Source organism: Hylobates moloch, unplaced genomic scaffold, assembly GCF_009828535.3.
Source record: "Hylobates moloch isolate HMO894 unplaced genomic scaffold, HMol_V3 SCAFFOLD_4, whole genome shotgun sequence".
NCBI lineage: Eukaryota > Metazoa > Chordata > Mammalia > Primates > Hylobatidae > Hylobates > Hylobates moloch.
Genome location: NW_026652279.1, coordinates 82026136 through 82043103, shown reverse-complemented (window position 1 = coordinate 82043103; position 16968 = coordinate 82026136).

The window sequence follows — 16968 nt, the reverse complement described above, 5'->3', positions numbered from 1 at the left end:
AATTCAATTTTAGCACTCATTATTGGTCTGCTCAGGGTTTCAGTTTATTCGTTCAATCTTGGGAAGTTGTGTGTTTCCAGAAATTTATCCATTGCTTCCAGATTTTGTTTTCTTTTCCTTTCTTCCTTTCCTTTCTCTCTTTATCTCTTTCTGTCTCTCTCTCCTTCTTTCCCTCCCTTCTCCCCTACCCTCCTTCCTTTTTCTTCATTTATTTATTTATTTATTTTGAAACAGAACCTCACTCTGTCACTCAGACTGGAGTGCAGCAGCGCAATCTTGGGTCACTGCAACCTCCGCCTCCTAGGTTCAAGTGATTCTCCTGCCTTGGCCTCCTGAGTAGCTGGGATTATAGGTGCATGCCACCATGTCAGGCTAACTTTCTAATATTTTGTCAAGATGGATTCTCACTGTGTTGCACAGGCTGTCTTCTAGATTTTCTAGTTTGAGTGCATGGAGATGTTTTAGTAGTTAGTCTCTGAGGATCTTTTGTATTTCTGTGGGATCAGCGGTAATGTCATCTTTGTCTTTTCTGATTCTACTTATTTGTATTGTTACTCTTTTTATTAATCTAGACAGCAGTGTGTCAATCCTGTTTATCCTTTCAAAAAGCCAACTTTTGGTTTCATTGATCTTTTGTGTGTATTTTTGCATCTCAACTTCATTCAGTTCTGCTCTGATTTTAGTTTTCTTCTGCTAGCATTGAGGTTCCTGTTTTTCTAGTTCCTCTGGGGGCACTGTTTGATTATTAATTTGATATCTTTCTAACTTCTTGATATAGGTATTTTGTACTGTAAACTTTTATCACTGCTTTCATTGCATCCCAGAGATTTGGGTATGTTGTGTCTCTGTTTTCATTAATTTTAGAGAAATTTTTTATTTCTGCCTTAATTTTATTATTTACCCAAAAGTCATTCAGGAGTAAGTTTTTAATTTCCATGTATTATGTGGTTTTAAGAGGGCTTCTTGGTATTGATTTCTATTTTTATTGCACGGTCATTGGAGAGTATGGTTGGTATGATTTTAATTTTTTAAAATGTACTGAGACTTGCTTTATAACCAAATATGGTTAATCTTAGAGTGTGTTTCCTGTGCAATTGGGAAGAATGTATATTCTGTGGTTGTTGGGTGGAGTATTTCGTACCTGTCTATTAGGTACAATTGGTCATGTGTCAAGTTTAAGTCCAGAATGTATTTGTTAGTTTTTTGCCTTGATAATGTAACACTGTCAGTGGGGTGAGGTCCTCCAATATTGTTATGTGGCTATCTAAGTCTTTTTTTTTTTTTTTTTGAGACGGAGTTTCGCTCCTGTTGCCCAGGTGCCACCACGCCAGGCTAATTTTGTATTTTTAGCAGAGACAGTGTCTCTCTTTGTTGGTCAGGCTGGTCTCAAACTCCCAACCTCAGGTGATCCACCTGCCTCTGCCTCCCAAAGTGCTGGAATTACAGGCATGAGCCACCGCACCCCAGCCCTAAGTCTTTTTGCCATTCTAGAAGTACTTGTTTTATCAATCTGACTTCTCCAGTGTTGGGTGCTTATGTATTTAGGATAGTTATGTTTTGCTGAATTGAACCTTTTATCATTATAAAATGTCCTTCTTTGTCCTTTCTGACTGCGTTGGTTTAAAGCTTGTTTTGTCTTATGTAAGAATAGTTACCCTGCTCTTTTTCGCTTTCTGTTTGCATGATAGATTTTTCTCCATTTCTTTATTTTGAGACCATGGGTGTCGTTACACATGGGATGGGTCTCTTGAAGATAGACGGTTGGGTCTTGCCAGTCTGTGCCTTTAAGTGGGGCGTTTAGACTATTTATGTTCAAGGTTAATGTTGATATGTAAGGATTTGATCCTGTCATTTTGTTATTAATTGGTTGTTTTGTAGACTCAATTATATTATTGATTTGTAGGATCTGTTGTGTATGTACTTAAGCGTGTTTTTGTAGTATCAGATATTGTTCTTTCCTTTCCACATTTAGAACTCTCTCCTTAAGTACCTGTTGTAAGGCAGGTCTAGTGGTAATGAATTCCCTTAGTGTTTGCGTGTTTGAAAAGGATTTCATTTCTCCTCTGCATGTGAAGCATAATTTGGCAGGAAATAAAATTCTTCGTTGGAATTTCTTTTCTTTAAGGATGCTAAATATACATCCCCAGTCTCTCCTGGCTTGTAAAGTTTCTGCTGAGAACTCTGCTGTTAGCCTGATGGGGTTCCCTTTGTAAGTGACTTGGCCTTTTTCCCTAGCCACCTTTATGATTTTTTTTTCCTTGTTGACTTTGGAGAATCTGATGACTATGTGTCTTTGGGATGGTTGTCTTGTATAATATCTTGCAGGTGTTCTCTGGATTTCTGGAATTTGCATGTCTACCTCTCTAGTGAGATTGGGAAAATTTCTGTGGACAATATCCTCAAATATGTTTTCCAAGTTGTTTACTCTCTCTTTTTCTCTCTCAGGAATGCCAATGAGTTGTAGAGAAAGTTTGTTTCCTTCTTTAAAAATAACTACATCATCTCTCATGGACCATTTTACTGGCTTCCTTGGATTGAGTTTAAACTTTCTCCTGAATCTCATTGAGCTTTTTTGCCAATCAGATTCTGAATTCTATGTCTGTCATCTCTCTCAGCCATTTCAATCTGGTAAGGAACCAGACATTGCTGGGGAGCTAGTGCAATCATTTAGAGGTAAGGAGACACTGACTTTTTGAATAATCGGAGTTCTTGGGCTGATTCTTTCTCATATGAGAGGGCTGGTGTTGCCTTATCATTTTGAAATGGCTGTTGTTTGTTTGGGGCTTTTTGTTTTTATATTCTTTATTTCCCTTGAGGGTTTGACTGGAGTATGCTACCTATAGTCAATTGACTTCATTCCTAGGTGCTTTCAGAGAGTCAAGGCTCTATGCGGGATCTTTCTTTGTGGCTAGATTCCTGCATTGGGTTTCACTGGTGATGTATGGTGAAAGAATTTATGTTTGGTGGTTTAATTAAGGCTGTGATCTAGTACATGGCTGTTAAGAGTAAGGGCAAATAAAAAACATTTTTAATTAAAAAAAATGTTGAAAAAAGAAAAAGCATGATGTAGGCTGATAAATTAAAAAATTATTTTTTAAAAAGAGTAAGGGCTGGTAGATAGGCTCTTAGTCACACGCCTCTTATATTTTGGTGCATTCGCAGCAGTACTCTGGGGTGAGTTAGATGGGGGTGGGCAAGAGATAACCTCACCAAATCCATTCCTGGGTCTTGGAGAGCCCCCTCCAGTCACTGGTGCCATGCTCACATTTTCTTAGTCCCAAAGTGGGGTGCTGGTAGGCTGTGTTCTCCCTTCCCTTAGTGTCACCCAAGCCAAAGTTTAGGTCACCAGGAGACCCGCAGGTCCTTGGGGACCCACTGGTCCTCTGTGCTTGGCAGAGTCAGAGCAGGTTGTGGGATATGTCAACAGGTGGCCCCTTGAGGCACTAGGTCAAGGGTGAGGATCCCTGGGCAGGGCAGTGTTACTGTGGGTATCCAGCTGGTGTGGTGACTGCAGCCTGGGTTTTTTTTCCTAGCAGATGGCTGTGGGGACCATTCCACTCGTGCTCCCACAACGGGATCTCCTTACACTGTCTATCCTAGTAGCTGGCCTGACAAGCTAGTTTTGTCCCACTCCATCTGCACCCAGATTGCTGGGCTGTTGGTTGTTCTGGGCTGCAGGGCTCCTTCTGGCAGAGGCTGTGGCTGACAAACAGGCTACACCTTTCCCTGGCTGATCTTGCAGAGGGAAGCACGTTCTGCTCCTGCTCCAGCCCACGAACCCGCACCTTATACTTCTCAGTGTTTGGAGAGTAGGGGCTCTTACCCCAATCTAGCTCTGGCCATAGATCTCAGCTGGATATTCCTCAGCTGTGTATCCGAACTCTGGGGGATTGGGACCGGACCTGTGGCTTTGTCCTCTGACCTCTTAGGGTGGAGCACAGGCTGTGCAGGGGGGCTGAAGTGCTCCCAGGCCACCAGCAAAGCACTCAGGAGGGGCAGTGGAAGCTGTGCTATGTGTATGCTTTTATGGGAGCAGCCAGCTGGAAGACTTGGGAGGGGCCAACAGAGAATGGGGCGTGGCAGATTAGAGTCACCCTGGTCCCATGGGAAAGACAGCCCTGCTCTCTCCTGGCCTTGGCGGTCAGCAGAGGTTAGAGCCACAGGGAGATGGTTGTTGATGGTCGTGTTTTGCTGCAGCTGACCCCCGCAAAACCTTCTGGGCTCCGTGCAGGCTCAAACTCTGCCTCTGTCTACTCTCTGGGCAGCTCCCCTTGCCAATCCAAATATCTGTGAGGGTGGTGGGAGCTCTCGTAGCTAGGATCTTGGAGATCCACAGCAGCAGAGTGTTGCCTTGCAGTTCCTTCGCTCACCCCTTCCTCATGACCTGTTTAAGGCCTGGAGCTGGTCCCAGTGCTTGGCAACTCCATGTAGTGTTCCCAACTTCCTCCCTCTTCCACCTCAATGTCTGCATCACCCTTCTATCAGCACTAAGTTTTTCCACTCAAGAGATCTGTTTGAAACGTGATGGTTTACCTGATATTTTGGTTTCTCTTGGTGGGAGAGGCACTTCCCAGTTGCATCAAGTCAGACGTCTTGTCCCCCTCCCTCCACAAAATATTTTCTATTTTCATTGCATGGATCCTTGTCAGTAAAACAAAACAACATATCTTAAACAAAAGTATAATATAACAGAAAGAAATGTTCATTTTTTTATGTGATGAAAAGTCAAGAATGACGTAAAAAGGGGATGAGGTCTTTAAATCAGTAACTCAGTAAGCATTCATATTTGGCACGCATACCACGGACTGGGAGCCTAGTTTTTAGCACTATCCAATAGAAGTGATGATGATAATATATCGTATATTTCACATCTTACACCTATATGTCATATGCTATATCTCTGCTGTTCAATAGGGTAGCCTCTAGCTCATGTGGTTTTAGACACTTGAAATGTAGCTTGTGTGTCTGAGGAACTGAATTTTCTACCATATTTCTAATTAATTTAAATTGTCCCATTTGGCTATTGGCTACTATATTGGATAGCTTAGTAGGTGACTAGATTTTCATAATGATGATAAATCATTTGTTTTCACTGAATTCCCCTGTTCATTTGTGTAATTTGCCTTCTGCCAACCCCTTAGTGTAATGTATTATCCAATGTGACCTTCATGCTTAGAAATTTGGAGTTGTGGGTGTTTGGATTTTACATTTTTTTGTGTGTGTGGATATGAGCCCAAGGGGATGGCAGCAGATGGGGAAGATCAGGAATTTCTGAAAAGTCATTTTGGATCCAAACCAAACTGAGTTTCTGAACTACCATGCCAGACTATAAACAACACACATCTTTACCTACTCAGTCCCTATTGAGGTAATTTTAACCAAGAAAAAATTAAGAGAAGGTGGTGTCTTCTACACACTTTGCTTTTACAAGGTGACCTAATTTTGAGTAACACTCAGACTGAGTTAGCTACAGAAATGTAGGTAACTGAACAAATCGGCCTATGAATGAGTTATTCAGTATTTTTTTTTTCATTTGAACTTTAGAAAAAAATCTCCTCCCTCTTTTTCAGTAGTTTTTGTTTTGGCATGATTAATATTGGACTCCTTATTCCTGAGTAATTACAAAACATTTAATTGTTTCTGTAGTCACTTCTTATATCTGATTGTAAAGCCACGTTATCAGCCTTGAGGAGGAGAAAGTTTATTCCTTTTATTTTTTTATTTTTAACAGATGCCCCATGCCAGGCAGTGAGGTTTTTTGGCTTAATTTTTTAATTTTGGTAAAAACCAAGTAATATATAATTTACCATCTTAACCATTTTTAAATATACAGGTCAGTAGTGTCAACAGTATTCACATTGTTGTATAGCAGAACAACTGCCTATTCCCCCTCCTATTCACACTGTTGTATAGCAGAGTCAGCCACAATTCTACTATTTCCGTGATTTTGACTACTCTAGATATTACGTATAAGTGTAATCATACAGTATTTGTCCTTTTGTGACTGGCTTATTTCACTTAGCATACAAGGTTTATCCATGTTGTAGAATATGAGGATTTTCTTATTTTAAAAAGATGAATAATATTCTACTGTATATACACATATGCTAATTTTTTTTTATCCATTCATCTGTCGACGGACATTTGGGCTGCTTTTGCCTCTTGGCTATTGTGAATAATGCTATAGTGAACATGGGTGTGCAAATATTTCTTCAAGATTCTGCTTTCACTTCTTTTGGATTTATACCCCAGAAGTGGGATTGCTGGATCACATTGGTGATTCTATGTTTAAGTTTCTGAAGAACCACCATCCTGTTTTCCACAGCAGCTGCTCCATTATTTTATAGTCTCACCAGTAGTGCACAAGGGTCCTCTGCATTCTCATCAACATTTATTATTTTCTGGGTTTTGACAGTGGCCATCCTAATGGATATGACCTGATATCTCACTGTGGTTTTGCTTCACATTTTTCTAATAATTTGTAATGTTGAGTATTTTTCATGTGCTTGTTGGCCATTTGTATGTCTTCTTGGGAGAAATACCTATTCAGGTTCTTTGTCTACTTTGTAATCAGGTTACTTGTTTTTTTGTTATTCAGTTGTGAAAGTTCTTTATATATTCTAGATATTCACTGCTTATCAGATATATGATTTGCCATTAGTTTCTTTAATCCATAGGTTGCCTGTTTTTATTCTGTTGTTTCCCTTGATGTGCACAAGTTTTTATGTTTGATGCCGTACCATCTGTCTACTTTTGCTTTCATTGCCTGTGCTTTTGGTGTCATATCCAGAAAATCATTGTCAAACCAATGTCATAAAGCTTTCCTCCTATGTTTTCTTCTGGAGTTTTATGATTTTAGGCCTTTTTTTGTTTTTTGTTTTGTTTTGAGACAGGGTCTGGCTCTGTTGCCCAGGCTGGAGTGTAGTGATATGATCCAGGTTCACTACAACCTCTGCCTCCCAGACATAGGTGATCCTCCCACCTCAGCACCCCTAACCAGTAGCTGGGACTACAGGCACATGCGACCATGCCCGGCTAATTTTTTTTTTCTTTTGTATTTTTTTGTAGAGACCAGGTTTTGCCATGTTGCCCAGGCTAGTTTCAAACTCCTGAGCTCAAGTGATCTGCCCGCCTTCGCCTCCCAAAGTGTTGGGATTACAGGTGTGAGCCACTGTGCCTGGCCTGGTTTTAGGTCTTAATGTTTATATCTTTAATCCGTTTTGAGTTAATTTTTGTATATGATGTAAGGTAAAGGTCCAGTTTTATTTTTTTGCATGTGGAGATACAGTCAGCACCATTTGTCAGTGAAGCTGTCCTTTCCCCACTGTGTATTCATGGCACCCTTGTTGAAGATCATTTGGCTATATACGTGAAGGTTTATTTCTGTGCTCAGTGTTCTTTTCTATTGGTCTATTTGTATGTCTTTATGCTAGTACCACATTGTTTTGTTTTGTTGGTTTTTTAATGTTTTTTGAGATGTTTTTTATTTTTTCTCACTGTATCAGATACCCAGGCTGGAGTGCAGTGGTGCGATCTCAGCTCACTGTAATCTCTGCCTCCTGGATTCAAGCAATTCTCCTGCCTCAGTCTCCTGAGTAGCTGGGACTACAGGTAAGCACCGCCACACCTGGCTAATTTTTGTATTTTAGTAGAAATGGAGTTTCACCATGTTGGCCAGGCTGGTCTGAAACTCCTGACCTCAAGTGATCCACCCGCCTTGGCCTCCCAAAGTTTTGGGATTATAGGTGTGAGCCACTGCGCCTGGCCGTACCACATTGTTTTGATTACTGTAGCTTAGTAATGTTTTGAAATTCAGAAGTATAAAATCTTCAACTTTTTTTAAGGTTGTATAGGCAACACAGGGTTTCTTGAGAGTCCATAAGAATGTTAAAATATTTTGTTTCTATTTCTGCAAAAAAAAAAGTGCCATTGGGCTTTTGATAGGAATTGCATTGAATCTGTAGATTGCTTTGGGTAGTACACACATTTTAACAGTATTAAGTCTTCCAATCAATGAACATGGAATGTGTTTCCATGTAGCAATGTTTTGTAGTTTGTATAAGTTTTTTGCCTTCTTTATTGAGTTTATTCCTAAGTATTTTATCCTTTTTGATGCCATTGTGAATGAGATTGTTTTCTTAATTTCCATCTCAGATTGTTTGTTGTTAGTATACAGAAGCACAACTGAATTTTTTGTGTTGATTTTGTATCCTGCAACTTTGCTGAATTTGTTTATTTTGTGTGTGTGTATGTGTGTGTGTGTGTGTCTGTGTGTGTAATCTTTAGGGTTTTCTATAGGTAAGATTATGTCATCTGTGAACAGAGATAATTTTACTTCTTTCTTTTAACATGGATGCCTTTTATTATTTTTTTCTTGCCTAATTGCTCTGGCTAGGACTTCCAGTACCATATTTAATAGTAGGCACTAATATGGTACCTTCCCTCAGGACCTTTGGTGATTTAAGGGAGGACACATATTTCTGTTTCAGTGTTGAGCAGTGCTTGGGTAGAGGTATGGGCCGAGAATATTAGAACAAAGAAAAGGAAATGTGAGAATGTGGAGAATAATGGAAGGGGACATCTGGTTCAATACGGAATGATAAGTGGAATGTGGACTTTTGAAGAAGAGTGTGAAGCCAAGCAGAAGTTTTGAAGATACCTCTTATTTTGTCTAACCGCCTATGTTTTTCAGACAAGCAATGTGAGAGGCAAGAATTGGTGAATAAGCTGAGGGTAGATTCCAGATCTATCCCTTCAGCAGTGTTCTGTCAGCTCAGGTGGTCTATCATCCCTACTACCTTGTTGAGTGATACTTTTCCTGATTAAAAGATGATGTGGGCCAGGCATAGTGGTTCACACTTATAATCTCAGCACTTTGAGAGGACAAGGCGGGCTGATCACCTGAGTTTAGCCTGGTCAACATGATGAAACCTCTTTTCTACTAAAACTACAAAAAATTAGCCAGGTGGGTTGTGCACGCCAATAATCCCAGCTACTTGGTAGTCTGAGGTAGGAGAATCATTTGAACCTGGGAGGCAGAGGTCGCAGTGAGCTGAGATCACACCACTGCACTCCAGCCTGGGCGATAGAGTGAGACTCTGTCTCAAAAAAAAAAAGTACTGATTGCGATCCATGAATGATTAATCATATGTATCACATTTCTTTCTGTCCTAGGCAGTCCTTTTTTACACAGAGTAGATCTAGAACTTGAGTAGATTTTCATTATCTTTTAGAGAGTTGCACTGTACCCAGGCACTTTGTATATTTTGAAAAATACCTAAATCTGAATAAAATTATCATATATGTGTATGAAAGAAGGCTACCTCAAGATGTAGAAAAATGAAAGTTGAGTAAAATGGGTCTTGAATTAAGACAAGCAAAGGATGAAATGACATACTAGCATCAAGTAACTATTTTGGAAATTCTAATAAAAGGATTAGAAAAATAAGGCACTGGCAGTTAAATGCAATTAAATTCTTTGCATAATAAAGGGCATGTAAAAAAACCCACAAGGAATTGTCAAATTATTATTTTTAATGTAATTTTGGTGGTGAATGCTGATTAAGATGTATTGAAATGGTACTCTTACATAATATTGTTAGTATAAATTAATGCAATCTTTTAATTAGTTTAGTAATGTATTAAAAGCTATAAACATTTAAGAACTTCTGAGCTAATAATTGTACTTCAACAAAGTGATCTGCTTTGAGAAATATTTCAAATAAAATAATAGTTGGCATTTATTGAATAGGTACTTTCTACTTGGCAGGCACTGCTGTAAGCATTTAACATTTATTAGTTAAATCCTCACCATGGCCTCGAGGTAAGTAGGCATTATTAGATGAGGAAACTGCATCACAGCAAGGAAAACAACTTGCCCCAGCTGGTAAACAGGGAAGTTGGGATTCATACTACCTGTGGTCTGTTTGTAAAGCCTGTGCTTCAACCATTAGGCTAGTCTGCTTCTCTCAGAAGGATATGCACACATATGTGCACAAATATGTGACTATATTAAGGAATATCTCAAACTATGATATTTGTTAAGTAGCAAAAATTTAGAAATTAGTGTTACAAGACAGCAATGAATAAAGTATGGTCTGTTCATTCTACATTGACCCTTATGTGTGTGGGCTTTAAAAATGATTATGAAGAGTATTAAACCACTCAGAAAATGATTATGACAACATGAAATGAGAAAGACTTGTAGTAATCAATGTAAGACTATAAGATATCCATTATGTTTATATGGTTATAACTAAATAACAATGTACATAAGACTTCCTCTGAACTAGTTGCTGTTCTAAGCATTGTGTATTATTTAATTCTCATAGAGAAATTCTCCTGTGAGTAGTTGTCATTATTCTCATTTTACACATGAAGGAGTTGGGCTACAGATAGACTAAGGTCAAGGTCTAACAACAGTAAATGAAGAGCAAGGATTTGAAATCAGGCAATCTAGCTTCAGAGTGTACATGTAGAACTAAAGTTCTATTCATTGCACCAACAAATTCCAGAAGAGATCAAAATGATAATAATGGTACTATTTATGTGGCAGAATCACAGGAGAGAGGTATCATCCTATGTACCGCAAAAGGATTTTGACCTCATTTGCAATCCCAATAAAGCAAAAGGGGGAAATTACCCTTCTAGAATGGAACCCTTCCGGGCACATTTGTTTGGGTTATGATATGGTTTGGCTGTGTGTCCCCATCCAAATCTCATCTCGAATTGTAATCCCCATATGTCAAGAGAGAGACATGGTGGGAGTGATTGGATCTTAGGGGTGGTTTTTCCCATGCTGTTCTTGTGATTGTGAGTTCTCATGAGACCCGATGGTTTTATAAGGGGCTGTTCCCCCTTTGCTTGCTTGCTGCTCTCACCTGCCACCATGTAAGATGTGTCTTTGCTTCTCTCTCACCTTATGCCATGATATTAAGGTTCCTGAGGCCTCCCTAGCCTTGTGGAACTGTGAGTCAATTAAACCTCTTTCCTTTATAGATTGCCCAGTCTTGTGTATGTCTTTATAACAGTGTAAGAATGGACTAATACTGGCTACTTCCCTCAACTTCTCCTTTTTCCTTTCTCATGCCTTTCTGAAAGCCACTACATCCTAGCACTCCATCATAATTCAGAATAGAATTATTTTGAATATAAGAGAGTTTCACTGGTAAAAATTACAAAATTGACTATAAAGTTAGGACACTGGTTTTCCAAATTACATGTCCCTGAAACACATTTTTCACATGGCTTCCAGGGTTTCACATTCTTTGGATTTCTTCTTACCTCACGGAATCTTTCCCAGTGTCTTTGTTTTTGGTTGCTTCTTTCATCCTGACTTTTAAATGGTGGAGTGCCTCAGCACTCTGCTTGTTCCTGCCCTCTTTCTGTACTCATCCCACCCCATCAGTCTGATGAAATAGATTACCATCCAAATGTAAATGACTCCCAGACTAACAGTTGTGGTTCAAAGTGCTCTTCAGGGTTATGGACTTGGATAGACAATTACCTCCTTGACATTTCCACTTGCACATGTAATCGTTATTTCAAACATAACATATGCAAAATAGATATTTGATCTCTTTTCCTCGTCTCAAAATAGTACCACCATTTATTTACCTAGCTGCTCTTCTATCTACCTGGAACATCTTTGCTCCAAATCTTTGTGACTCAGTCCACATACAGGTGGCCCTCCATATTCATGGGTTCTGTATCTGCAAATTGAAAATATTTGGGGGAAAAATACAATAAAAATGGATACAAATAAAAAATACACTATAGCAACTATTTACATAGCATTTGCATTGTATTAGATGTAAGTAATCTAGATAAGATTTAAAGTATACAGGAGGATGTGCATAGGTTATATGCAAATACTGTGCCATTTTATATCAGAGACTTGACATGGATTTTGGTGCCTAAGGGAGTTCCTGAAACCAGTCACCTGCAGATACTGAGGACGGCTGTATTCTTTCAGGTTCTGCTCAAATACAACCTCTTCAAAGAGGTGCACCTTGAACATTTGCTCTATTGATAAATTTTGACTCCTGTCATTCTCTCTTCTCTTATTCTGCCTTATTTTTGTTACATCTCATAATTTTCTAACACTGCTCATTTATTTTTTATTTGTGTATCACCTATTTCCCTCAATGGAATATAAACTTTATGAGGGCAAGATGAGTTTGCTTTGTTCAGTACTCCAGTGCCTGGCACATAGTAGGTGGTCAGTAAATACTTGTCAAGTGTGACTAAGTGAATGAATCTTATTACCTTTTATCATAACTTAGTTTCTTCGTTGAGTTTCATGTCTTTTAATAGTTCACTATATCGTTTAATCAATTCAATTTAAACTTCTCAGGTCAAATGATCTCTAGTAATTTATCAATTTAGATTCTATTTCAGACTTGTGTGTAGGATCCACCCACTAGCCTGCACTAGTCCTAGTCTGCTTTCTTGAGACGTAGTTCCTTTCTTCTTTTTTCCTTTCTTATTGCCTTTCTTCACCCATCACTATTTTACCATCTTCTTTCCCATTTCTAGATTTGTTTCTTTTTGCAGTATCCTAGGCTTCACTGTGATATCCAGATGCATATGGTGACTTTCAGCATTGCCTTCTTTTTTTGTGTTGCGTTTTTCTTTGTGAATGTATGATTTTCCTGCTACCTCTCACTTTCTCCTCATCTAAATATATTCAAGAATCCTTTCTCATATTGAAATACTGAATTTTCAAAGCAACTTCAAATATATTCTGTATCCTACATTACGTTTTACACAGCTATCTCCAACTTTCTTTCCTACTGTTTGTCCCCATAAATCACCTTGGGGATGAAGCTGTTTTCTAACTTCTGAGTTCTGTGTGTTCAACTGACATTCTGTGAAGCTGAAAGGACAGGAAATATTTTACTTGAAGAAAAGCAATAGGTAGCATGGTACTCTAAATAATGGCTTCACAAGATATTCACTTCCTAAACCAGGACAGCAGAGAAGTCAACTTGACCATACCATGAAAAGCTGTGGAATGCCAGCAGCCCCCAACAGCTGGAAGAGGCAAGGAATGGAATCTTCCCTGCAAATTATAAGACAGTATAATAATGTCTGAAATTTGCTGAAAGAAAAATAAATTGGTCAACCTAGAAATTTATATCCAGCAAACATTTTTTTAAGTGAAGGAAAATAAAGACATTTCAAACAAAAGCTGAGAATATTCGTTCCCATCAAACCTATACTATAAGAAATATTAAAGAAAGATCTTTAGGCTGAAAGAAAATAATATCATTTGAAAACTTGTCTCTACAAAAAGAAAAAGGACCCAAAATGGTAAATTTTGTGGCTAAATGGAAAATACATTTTTTCATTAAACATTTTTTTCAGTTAAGAGGGATCAAGATGGCTGAGTAGACGCAGGTAGTGTGTTCCTTCTCCATGGGGAAGAACCAGAATAGTAAGTATATATATTTTGAACAGATTATCTAGGAGAGAACACTTGGGCTCACCAGAGTAGAGACAGGAACTGCTAGAAGTAAGTAAGGAGGAGGTTTGAGGCAGCTTCCCCAGCTGGGAACTGACAGCACCAAGAGAGGCCCCTTGACACAGACAGTAAGAGAGAAATCCCCAGAGCTCTGAAATGAGCTTGCATGATCTTTGCTACAGGAGAAACCCTCAACCCACTAGAGCCTCATGCCTGACATACAGAGCTGCCTAAATATTGCAGAGATGTTGCTGCATAAAGAGAATCCACACAGAATCCCACAGGCATCCGAGCCTGGAGCATCCTCAACTGAGCACTATTTTCAGAACGTAGATACTGGGTATCTGCAGACAGAGCTTCAGCTGCTGCATTGCTCCAGTAAGGAAAAGGGGAGAAGAGGCATGCCTGTGTAACCCTAGGAGGATACTTGCTACCCTACAAGGGGCTGCTGCTGAGACTGAGACATGAGTGAACTGCACCCCACATAGATTTTTGCCCATGCTTCTTGCCTGGATGGTGCCACAACTCTGGCCCCAGGTTAAGGTGCTATTTTGAGAGGCTAATGCTGGACTTCACCCCACCCTTGGCCCAAGTTTGTGCTGATGCAGTTGCAGCTGCCACCCAGCCAAAGAGGGACAGAGAGGCCAGGACATCCTATGCGTATCTTGGACAATACCCACTATTCTGCAATGAGCTGCTGAGAGACTGAGACACAACTGGGCTGCATTCCCCACAGCTTCTTGCCCATGCTTCTTGCCCAGACAGTGCCTCATCCTACCTGGTTGCAGGCCCAAAGTATCATTTTGAGATTGTAATGCTGAGCCCTACACCACCTTTGGCTTGAATTTTGGCTGATGTGGCTTCAGTTGCCACCCAGCCAAGGAAGGAAAGGGAAGCTAGGTTCTCCTACGCCTGCCTAGGATAATACCCAGCACTCTGCTACAGGCCGTAGTGAGACTGAGACTCAAGTGGACCACACTCCTCACAGATTCCTGCCCATGCTGCTTGTCTGAAAGGGGCCCAACCTCTGCAGTTGCAAGCCCACAGCTGGGCATATCTTTAGAGACATTGCTTGGTGACATGGCCGTGGTGGTTACAGCTGGCATTTTAGTCTCAGAGCAGAGATTGGAGTGCTGGCTCTGGACAGGGGAAGGGACCCAACAGCCAAAATTGAGTAATGAGTGTGGCCAGTGCCCCAACAGTAGGCACTGGAATTAGGCTCTCTCCCATCACAGAACTAGAACAGGAGGAGAGTTGCTGAAGCTGAGATTTCTCCTGGGCAGTAAGACATGCAGCCAGGAACGGTTTTGTGATCTGGAACTGGTCTCCGTGTGTCATTACTGGGTGTCCCAGCCTGTTCCCTTGGTCATTTGGGGGACAGTGCTCCACTACCTCTGAAGAGCAGGAGTTAGGCAGACCCCATTCCCCTCAAAATCTAACGCTCGGCACAGACTGCCCATAAGGGAGTGCAGAATGCAGCCCACCAAATTCCCCCCATGGGTCAAAAGAAACATGAATGCAGTACCAACCACTGAAGGCAGCACCACCAAAGTCCAGGAATGGACACAGAGAGGAGATAATCTCTTGCCCCCCACCCCATTTCTCAGTGTGCTGTTGCAGACTCAACAGGGACATTCCCCATTTGGGCCTGGGGAACATGGGCTGAAAAATTCTGTTTGGCAGGCTTCTCCAGTGGCTCCTCTCCCTCTGAAGGTGAATACATGCCAGAGGGGGGCACTTTTCACAATTCTCTGTTGGCTCCACCCCTTCCCCTACCTGCTGGCTCTTATTCTTAAGCACCATCTATTGGAATGCAGCATAAAATACACTGCCAAATAAACTTACATCATTATAAAAAGCAATATCTGAAAGAGTCATTGCATAAACATATCTGCTACCAAGGAACATTTACAGGTCCTTGGCACCCTAAAAGCACCCAGAAGTAAAGCCAATTGATTAGACACAGTATACACAACAGCCATAACCCCAAGGGAAAGAATTAAAAAATCAAGAAGCCCCATCCAAACAATAGCAAATTTAAAAAAAATCGTCTCTCTCAGATGAGAAGGAAGCAGCACAAAAACTCTGGCAGTACAAGAAGCTAGAGTATTTTGTCACCTCCACAGGATTCCACTAGCTCCCAAGCAATGTATCCTAATGTGAATTAAATGTGTGAAATGATAGATATAGAATTCACAATATGGATGAAAAAGAAATTCAGTGAGATCCAAGAGAAAGTTGAAATTGACCAGAAAGAAGCCAGAAAAATCCAAGATTTGAAAGACAAAGTAGCTATATTAAGAAATAACCAAACAGAACTTCTGGAATTGAAAAATTCCCTATAGGAATTTCAAAATACAGTAGGAAACCTTAACAACAGACTAGACCAAGCAGAATAAAGAATTTCAGAGTTTGAAGACCAGTCCTTCAAATCAACCCACTCAAACAAAATATGAAAAAGAGAATTTAGAAAATCAAGCCTTCAAGAAATATGGGATTATATAAAGCCACCAAGTCTGCAACTTATTGGCATTCCTGAGAGAGGAGAAGAGAAAGTAAGCAACTTAGAAAACATATTAGAGGATATAATTCAGGAAGATTTCCCAAATGTTGCTAAAGAGGGTAACATGCGGATTAAAAAAAAAATCCAAAGAATTCCTATGAGATACTATACAAGATGACAATCCCCAGGAACATAGTCATCAGATGATCCCAGGTCAATGCAAAAGAAAAAGCCTTAAAGGCAGCTAGAGAAAAGGATCAGGTCACTTACAAAGGGAACCCCATCAGACCAACAGCATACTTCTCAGCAGAAACCTTAAAAGCCAAAGATTGAGGGCCCATTTTTAGCATTCTTAAAGAAAAGAAATGCTAGCAAAGAATTTCATATCCTGCCAATTTAAGCTTCATGAACGAAAGAGAAACAGTCTTTCCCAGAGAGACAATTTCTGAAGGAATTTGTCACCACCAGACCAGACCTACAACAGATACTTAAGGGAGTTCTAAATGTGGAAATGAAAGGACAATACTTGCTACTACAAAAGCATGCATAAGCACATAGCCCAAAGAGTGCATAAGGCAACTATGCAATAGAGACTACAAAGAAACTAGCTAATACTATGACAAGAATAAAACTTCACATATCAATATTAACCTTGAATGTAAATAACCAAAGCATTCCTCTTAAAAGACATAGAGAAGACATCCTCCTGCTGTCTTCAAGAGACCCATCTCATATGTAATGAGGCCCATTGGCTCAAAGTGAAGGAATGGAGAAAGAGCTATCATGCAAATGCAAATGGAACATCAGAAAGAGCAAATGTCGCTGTTTTGTGTCAGATACAATAGACTTTAAACAAGAATAGTTAAAAAAAAAAAAAAGACAAAGGGCATTACATAATGATAAAGGGTTCAATTCAACAAGAAGACTTAACTATCCAAATATATACACACTCAACATTGGAGCACTCATATTTATAAACCATTTACTTCAAGACTTAAGA